This window comes from Clupea harengus, chromosome 16 (assembly GCF_900700415.2).
Source record: "Clupea harengus chromosome 16, Ch_v2.0.2, whole genome shotgun sequence".
NCBI lineage: Eukaryota > Metazoa > Chordata > Actinopteri > Clupeiformes > Clupeidae > Clupea > Clupea harengus.
In genome coordinates, this window is record NC_045167.1 from 7,061,229 (window position 1) to 7,071,346 (window position 10,118).

A 10,118-nucleotide genomic window follows, 5' to 3' on the forward strand; every position below is an offset into this window, starting at 1 on the left:
CGAGCCCGACCCGAGCCCGATTATAATTTCTAAATATTTGTCCGAACCCGGCCCGACCCGTCGGGCTCGGGTCGGGTATCCATCCTCTAACGGGTACCGTAGTCTCTGTTCTTCATGTCTACGGTTTGAAAAGAACAGTATGTCATGGCTTTTGTTTTGTTTTTTGTGTATGCTGTACAGTTTTATGTTTTTAAATAGTGCTGCACGCATCCGTGGTTGTGGATGTTGTGCTTGGCGATATGTAATCATATATGAGTTATAGAGACTATAGTCACCATTTTGGGGTGGAGGTGTTACAGTCCTCTTTAGCCTCCGGGTGGCGTAGTTCTGTTTAGTTTGTGCCTGTTCTTTTCTGTTTTGATTAATAGGTTTCAGGTGCGACCTAGGTTCGGGGGTGGAGCCGTTGCCTTTATAAAGCGTGTCCTGCCGTGGATGAGGGCATTATCTTGCCAGTACCGAGTGACCTCACGTCCTGTTCCTTACGTCAAGACGAATCCCTACTGTTGTTGATTGTGCAACCAGTCTTTTGTTTATAAATAAACCCCCTTGACACGAGCCCCTTTGACTTTTGTCTTTAATGTTGCAGTCAGCGAGGCTGGCCGTAACAGTCGGGCACAGGAGCCAGGCAAGTTCGTAAAATCAAGCAAGGAAGCGTGAGGTTTTCCTTTTCCCTTTCTGTCTTTTCTAACCACCTTGTTCTGGATTTTGGCATTATCTTTTGATACAGTAAAATTCTACATTTTTCTTGCAAAACCGAATCCTGTGACTGCTTTATGTTATGTGATCCAACATTGTTGAACTTGCCGGCTTGGATTCGTAACAGTGCCTTATCAAAACTGAAAGAGACACATTCAGAGTATAAGGACATAACTATAAGGGATGATAAACCAGCTTTTGAGGATGCAATGAATAGCTTGGCAGATGAGTCACATACATGATGACATTCGTGCAGCTATTGCAGATGCAACTGATCTAATGGAGGCTGATACATGGGATGAGTGTGACGCGACAGACACAGGAGGACATTCAGGGATGAACAGTGCATGCAATCAGCCAAACAATGAATTCATGCTTACAGCCTTCTGTAAATTCATGCTTACAGCCATCTGACATTGCACAGGAAATGATAACATTTGGTGAGGGTAAATTCCCAGCTCAGGGAAACAAACCAGTGACTTCCCAAACTAGAGGCAATAGCTTTCCCTCTGCGGTTCCCCACCGGAATGAACACTTTGGATGAAACAGACTCGTTGACAATCGTTTTGCTCTACACTCCAATTACATTTTCTTCGCCCAATTTGTCACAGAAATGCACTTAGCATGATTACAGGGGTGCAAACTCGTCACCTTTCGGCGAAATTCGCCGTTTTTGATCCAAAATAGGTAATTTGTGTGATTCGTGTAAATCTGCAATCTCCAAGTAATCTGCGAACACAAGCTGTCATGAATATTTTTTTTTCACCATGACAGGCACGCTTTTTATTTCGGGTCTGTTCGAAATTGAAGGTAGCTGCCTCGATGCCGTAATAGACAGGTGTATTACAAGACATGTCTTTCGGGTGAAAGCGTTGGTTTCGAGCGGCCTTTTTAAGATGGCATTTACGGTAACGTGTGACGTTGGTACGCCGCAAGAACGTTATACTATCTAACGTAGGCTAACGTGCTAATGTCAGACAGTTGGCTGACAGACGCCTCGCAAATCACATCAACCATTTTTGCTGGTTACAATAACTGTGTTATCGGATAATACAGTGTCTTTTTCTCGGTAACTTTAAAAAAAATCTAAGCGTGAAAACGCCGAAAAATTTACATTTACTTAAAAGACATGGCCGTCAGCCGAGTTTGGTCCGGAGTTTAGCTGCTAAAGTTATCTTCTGTCCTGTCGTTTGAAGCAAACCCTTTAGCTCTGGCATTGGTCTCCCATTATGTATTTATTTATCACTTCACTGGATTGGAAGTCCATTTTCCAGGCTATCGCACTGTACCTTTTAAATGGGGCCTTAACAAAATGAAATGTTGTGTCTGATGTTTCATAACTGCTTTCTACCTTGTTCAGCCATAGGCTAATCCCTTGATCACCTCTGACCCCCTTTCTCCTTCTTCTAGTCTGAGGCTATCAGTCTGTCCTATGGCAACTGTCTGACCCTGAATTGTATTGTAGGGATTATGATTTACCAATGTATTTTTTGTATGCTTATTTTTTATAGATGGAAAAGAAGACAACTAGATACTCACCATACCCTGAAATGCATGGCGAAAGCAAATAAAGCGATAGCCACGGCATTTCACTTTGGTGACACAGTCACAGCGGTGTCTGTGCACTATCAAATGGAGAGGAGGTCTTCGCCGCCAACCTCACAGAGGTCATGGCAGAAAAAAATTGATCTTGAGCGGACGTATACATTTAAAAACGTTGTTCTCAAGAAGCAAAAAGCGTACATAAATCAATCCACAGAAACTTATAGGTCTTACAACCTTCCTGTGGGACCTGACACGGCAGCTCAGGGGCGAGCCCTCTTCTGCCCCCCAAGCCAGAGGGTTAAATTGAATGAAGCCTCTGCTGTGGCAGAGTTTGTAACTTTGGAAGGCCAAATAACATCAGTGAGAGGAGACTAACTGCAGGTGGTCCTCAGGTTGCTTCAGCACCCAAGGCTAATAACTTGCATTGTTATTGCATTTTATAATACGGGTAAATTAAATCAAGCATTCTGATTGGTTGAGAGGGAGTCACGGGGTGTACTGTATTGAGCCATACTGTACACCTGTTTAAATTTACCTGAGCGTTCCATTTCAGTGTGCACTCAAAATAACGGTACATTTTGCGCAACCAAACCCGTTTCGTGTAAATTGTGATATTTTGGGAGGAATGACTTTTGATGAGTGGTTAGCCAAAGAGGATAATTCAGATGGACGTCATGCTACCATAGATTAAAAAAAATTGAGGCCTATGAAATGTTGCGCAACGGAAAAAAAACACTGTCAGCCAAACGAAGTGGGCAGTTAACTGCTTTACCAGCTGGTGCGAAGAGATGGGGAAAACGGTAGACCTGAAAACCATAACCAGACAAGATCTCAATGAAATACTGCGGGATTTGTATGGCGCTGTGCGCAATGGAAAGGGTGACCACTACGGGATCAGCAGTTACGTCTGCCTGCGTTCGGCACTGAACAGATTCATTAATGATCCACCATTAAGTCGGTGCTGGTGTCTGCGCTGTCCTTCATCATTCACGTCCGCAAACAATGTTTTTGTGGGCGTTGTAAAAACCCGGAGACGACAGGGACACAACAAAACTAAACATCATGGATCCATACCAGCCTGCGATCTAGCCACGATAAAGGCCTCACTGGATCCGACCGACCACACCAGAGGGTCTAGTAAGAAAAGTCTGGTTCGATATACAACTGCACTTTGGACGGCGAGGGAAGGAGGGGAACCGCCAGTTAACCACAGGGTCGTTCGCTGTTTTTGTTGATGAGAATGGACAGAAGTATGCCAGCATGACATTCAACGAGGAGATAAAAACATCATAAAGATCATCAAGAGCGCAAGAAGGACAGTCGGCGTGGCTACATGTATGCTCGTCCAGGAAACCCCCGTTGTCCTGTCGCCTCCGTCACTCCTACCCCCCAACGCACCTACATTTTACCTGCACCCAAAGAAGAGCGCTGCCGCTTCAGTTGACACTTGGTAGGTCTTGGCTTAAGTAGGCTAATCTTTACGCGCTTTAGCCATCCAACCCTAACACGCATAAATAATAATGATACTTGTTTTTCTCTGTCGTAGGTACAGAATGGAGCCAATGGGTGTAAATTATCTCGCAACAATGTTGCCCAGGATATGCAAGGCAGCAGGCACAAAAATATACACCAATCACTGCCTGCGCAGCACCTTGGTGCAATTTCTCTCGAATGCTGGGTTGGAAGCAAGAGAAATCATGTCAGTAAGTGGACATAAATCCGAAAGCTCCCTTCAAAGCTACTGGGCACCCAATCGCAATGAAAGACAGCGCTGGAGTAATATACTCGCTGGAGAAGGCACTTCCAACACGAGCCACCGGCAAAGAGAGCAAGAGTGGTCGGAAGCGATGTCATTAGAGACGAAGGGGACATGAGAAACGTTTTCCACAGATGCACAATTAGTGGCGATATCCAAATCAATATAAACAAATGTTAACAAAGTTGAAACTGTCCCATTGTCATTTTTGTTATTTTAATGGCAACTTTTATAAAAAGTGAGCAATGTGAATGATCTCGCACCATCTCATTCAATGTCGATCTCCTAGCTAATCATCAACAAACTTGACACCACACTGGAGAGAAGCCATATCCCTGCTCCGAATGTGGAAAGTGTTTTTCCCAGTCTAGCAAACTTAAAATCCACCAGCGACGACACCACACTGGAGAGAAGCCGTATCCCTGCTCCGAATGTGGAAAGTGTTTTTTCCAGTCTAGCGAACTTAAAAGGCACCAGCGATTCCATACTGGAGAGAAGCCATATAAATGTTCACACTGTGGGAAAAGCTTTTCTCATAGTGGCCATCTCACGACCCACCTCAGAAAACACACTGGAGAAAGGCCTTATCAATGCTCTGAGTGTGGGAAGACATTCACTAGATCTGGCCATCTTCAAACTCACCAGAGAATACATACTGGAGAGAAGCCATATCCCTGCTCCGAATGTGGAAAGTGTTTTACCTATTCTAGTCAACTTAAAATTCACCAGCAACGTCATAATGGTGAGGCACCATTTAAATGCTTCTATTGTACAAAACAAATATCAATATGTGTGTATGTGTGATAGAGAGAAAATTGAAGAAGTAGACAAGGAAGGTAGTATAACAAGATAACATGGGTCTTAAAGAAATAGGGATTACAGATGCACTTGCTGATTTGGTGCTCGGCTAACAGACGTGATGTTCCCAATGCTGTTTGTCTGTTAAATAGCAACAGCCACACATAGGGGGGACTATTTTCTCTAGGCTACTGAAATGCGATACACAACATTTGGTGGCTACAACTCTTTTGTGCTGAAAGGCAGCTTACTATTTATAATATCATTTTACTTACTATTTATAATGTCGCTGGCAACCTTATTATAAAAGCAATAAGGTACTCGAGGCAGTACTGTATCATCAATAATGTACTGTTCAAGGGTTTGCCGGCCCTCCGCTCCGGGCCTAACAACACCCTTGAACAGTACATTATTGACGATACAGTACTGCCTCTCGTACCTTATTGCTTAAGTTATACATACTGGGAGGAGGAGTCTGTTTGCTGTTTTTGTTAAAATATTAAAATGTTTTTGAGTGAAGCTAGAATCACCCAGTGCAATATAACAATATGCCTAATAGGCTGAAGCCGATTATTAGTGCTAAATAAAGTAAACCCACCATTAGTATGAAGCCTTGCTACAGGGTTTAATAACTCTTAAGTCTCCTTTTTGCAGCTTGCGATGCCTCGCCAGCTCTCCACAAGGAATGGGTCAGTTCCTCTGACCGATATAACACTGAACAGTGGAGGCGACACCCAAGCGGTGGTTCTGTGGCGCGAGCTCGCCCTGACACCATTGGCAGTGGGTGGAGGCCACCCATCTAAGAGGAGCAAACACACCTGATTTTGGCTTTAAATTTAATTCCAGTTCGTACACGGAAATAACTGTAAGTTGACAAATATTACTTCTGGTTGACATTCTGCTGTCTACTGACTAGCAAAGTAGCAAAAGTGGATTTGAACATGACATAAATGCTAAAAGAAAGTGTAAAAATTAGAAAAGCATAATTGGGCCGTTTATAATTCTTTGGCTGGGCCTACCTGTCGCTATATCTTAGCTGAGGCCTAGAGCCTTCATTTCAGACAGCAAAACAGGTTCAACATTACATTTACATTATCAATAGACTGGGTTAGGCTACTTTAATTATTTGATGTGTATGAATTATATGAGCAAATCTGATCTATTAAACATGCGTAACGTGCATTGTGATTGATACATTCTAAACTGAGGTAGGCAGGGCATTTATATAGATTACCTCTGCTTTCTCTCTTAAATTTCCCTCAGGATAAATAAAGTATCCATCTATCTATTGTAATCTTATAATTATCACTGTTGTTGTGGTGCCTTTCTGCAGCCATGCTTACCCTCATGTTCTATGGTGGAATGCTTTATTGAGGGCGTTAAAGAGGACGAGAACCACTTTTTCCTCCTTCTGGCACCCGGCCAGGAAATAAAAGTGCCGCTGGATACCTGGCAGAGTTCCATAGACGCCTTTGTGGAGCTCTTACCGCTCGTTGTGAGCCTAAATGTGCAGGGGAACTTTGTTACATCTCCGGAAAGGTTGTTTACGGTGGGTATGCCTTTACTGTACCAAGTTAAGTACATATAATAAGTAGATGAATGATTTAATGTATGAAGTCATTTCATACAGATATATTGACTTGCAAAAGTGTTCAACCCATCTGAAATAACTATTTATATAGCTACTCTGTCCATCAATTCCTACTCTTTTTTTCAACTTTTTTGTCATCCTTCTTTGACTTTGCAGTCCTCTATCCTCCCTCACACTCTACTTTAGTCCATTTTCTCTCCTTCTGTCAAACTTTTCCCTCTTCACTGTCTTTATCCATAGCCACTCTTGTTCACTCTTCCAGGCTCTGTGGCCCTCCTCATTGCCCCGGAGGCCCCAGAGAGTAGGCTACATGTTCTCCCGGCCCAACAGCTGAAGTGCAGGGGGTAAGTCACCACTCTCTCACTTACCTCGAGGAGTCTCGATGTGTGTGTTGACATGCGTGTTTGATTTGTATACACATATCGAAGACCAGCAGAGGTTACATTTCATGTGTATTCACTGTTGGCAGCGTTTATGTGCATGCATGATGCTTGCTTGATTAGCTCTTGGCAGTTTGTGTTTGACTTTCTGGGTTATTTTCCTCTCAGGCTGCCTAAGACCTGCTACATCATCGCCACCCTGCAGTGTCTGTTCGCTCTGAAGCCCCTCTGCATCCAGCTGCTCCTGGATGGAAGCAGGAGCCTTCTGCACTGCTCCTCAGGTAAGTACACACACACTCTTGCACACAAAAATACCCCCTCCCCCCCCTTTGTGGGTCTCTTGTGGGTTTTCAGTGGCAGACTCCTGTCACTGTCATGCTCATCGGACAGGCTGAAAGTCCTTTGTCCCCAGGGAAATACAACTCTACAACGCCACGCAGAAGGGGAGGGGGAGGGAGAGGGAGATGGACTTCTCTGCATGAGTCTACCTCAGTCTCCCCTCCTCTTCTCAGCCCTTAATTTTTCCATCCCACTGTCCATCTTTTTACTCTTTTACTGGCTATACTAGCCCATTGCACAGACTGTACTATTTATATCACTTTGCACTATCCTCACACACACAAGCACAAGTACTCAATCCTTGCACTATCCATACAAGCACATGAACACTAGCTCTCTGCACTCTTTGCACTACTTTCCTCGTGAACATCAACACTGACACAACCAATTTTTGCACACTGTAATAATATCTGTATACACCCCACTCCCTGTGAACATGTTCTCCCTATGTGTATTGTTTTTCTACTGTGATTTGTGTATGTATGTTTGTGAGTTAAGTTAAGTGTATAAGCTACTGGATGACCTAAATTTCCTTCGGGATTAATAAAGTATCCATCTATCTATCTATCTATCTATCTTGGGTCTGAGGACATCCACAGACAGGGAGCTGAAGGCAGCGCTGCTGATGGAGATGAAGGACTGCATCGCCCTGCGCAACCAAGAATTTGAGGGGAACTCACAGAACGTGAGAAAACACACATGAAATCAGATACTATAAACTTAACCATGTAAGCTGCTTTTGGTGACATTGTAAGCCATACCACTGCATGGCTCAACGTATGTAAAATATGTCGGTGCATGTGCATTTCTGTTCATGCTGACATGTTTTAAGGCTGTATACATCTATATATTTGTCATATATGTGTGTGTATGTGTGCAGGACGCCCTTCAGTTCCTCTTGGAGTGTCTTCTGGGCCTCAAGGACATTGGGCACACCCTCCAGATGGGGGATGTGTCCTATCAGTGCCCAGTGGACACTCTGCACTCTTCCATCTCCAGCACATAAGATCTTGCAGGAGGTCAGTCAGGCTGATATAAGGGCAGATCTACAGACATTATTCCTGTGTGTGAAGCATTGATCTGTAGCCCTCATGTGTGTTTTAGTTTGTTGAGCAGCTGTGGAGTTGAATGGTTGTGCAGGACACAGTCCAAAACAGCCTGGAACTCTACATTAGCGTACTTTCCTAACAATCTCAATACACACACAAACTGGTTTGTCACATGTGTTTGTGCCCACAGGAATCTGAAGTTGAGTACAGGTGCGAGCGGTGTGGGGGTCAGGTGTCGAGCCTGAGGTGTGATTTCTACACGCTGCCTCTGTAAGTTTGCCTTCCTCCACTTAAGTTACAGAGTTTATGGGCGGAGCTATCCCTCAAGCAACAGAATTTTCCGCCGCCCATTTTTTCCAGCCATCAACCAAGATGATGTGTGAAAATATAAATGAAAAATCCATCCAGCAGTGGACCACGGATTAAATAAATACCTTGAAAGCGATTTGGTCATCCACAGAAATGAAAGACAAACTTTGAAAGGCCAGTAAGGAAATCTAAAATATATGAGGAAATACAGGGAGAGTTGGAGATGGCGGGGTTCAAAAGGACAACAGACCAAATAACAAACATTATTACCACTATTATTATTATAACTAAAAGTTAAGTTAGGTTACATTAAGTTAAACCTTAGTTAAGTTAAACTTAAAAAATCCAGAAATTAAACAGAATGGTGAGAAACAGCTTACTAGCTGATCACTGAGTAACATTATGCCAATTTCATCACCATGGCAGAGAAGATTATCTTGCGCAAACATGACTGCTCTCAAAAGACACTTAGCATTTGTAGGGTCAGATGTTACTTTGAAACTCAAGACTAAACTCATTCAAATTGGGCACTGAAGACACATCAGAAATGTATGCCAGGCTCTCTTCTCCCCCCTTTCTCTTTCCTACAGAATGCTGGTGCGTTTCAGCAGGCCTTTGACCAACTGGTGGCCTTCCTCCAGTCATGATCTGACATACACCATTGAAACTGAGCTGCTGGAGGTTGGGGTACAGTATGTCAGGTTGCGGTACTTGTTGGCTCACAATAGCAACACCTGAGCTGATGTCCTGTGGCATTTATTCAGTGATTTGTTTTGGTTTTAGACTCCATGTCAAGTCGTTAGATCAGTAAAATATACTGACCTATCAGTTTGGAACTCTGATTAATAATTAACTGATAGGCTGTATAAAATAAAATTCAGAGATTTGATTCGACACCAGGGACGTGCGGTCAGGAGAGGCAGAGCCTGTCATCGTGAAAAGTAAAAAACAAATAATTATAAAATAAATATTAACATTTCTCTACTGATGTATCTATGTGCTATAAATGTAATTTCTGCATGATTCCAATCATTTAGATTTGCTGAATTTGCGCATGTCCTGTTCAAACAGACAGGAGACAGCGAGACGGTGAGACACCTTTCACACGTACGCGTTGGAATGCGTTGATCCATCAGGGTTGACGGATCCCCATTCACTTTGAATGGGGTGACGTCATCCTTTGCCGAACTGAACGGAGCCACAATTCAGTTCGGCAAAGGATGACGACACCCCATTCAAAGTGAATGGGGATCCGTTGCCTTTAACGGATCAACGCATTCCAACGCATTCATCTGAATGCTGCCTTAGGCAACGACGAGCTGTGCCTCACCTCAGATTGCGCAATCCAGTGTTTCCCCTAGGTTTACAGCTTTGGGGGGGGGGGGGGGGGGGGGGCGGCGGCACGGCGCGGTGCGCGGCGTGGCCACCGACACAAACGCTTAAAGGAATCATGGTGTTCATGTGTTTCTTTTAATGACAGCAGTCAATATAACAACTAAACATCGGAACATGTCTTTTTATGACAATTATCCACAAAGTGTGCAGCTTTTGTCGCTGCAGTGGTGTATCTTTCTGGCCTTCTGGAAGAAAATTTTTTAAGATATTTGCGGCCTAAAATTCCTGATTTCGCAGGAGCTTTTCCAAAAAGTTGCGAA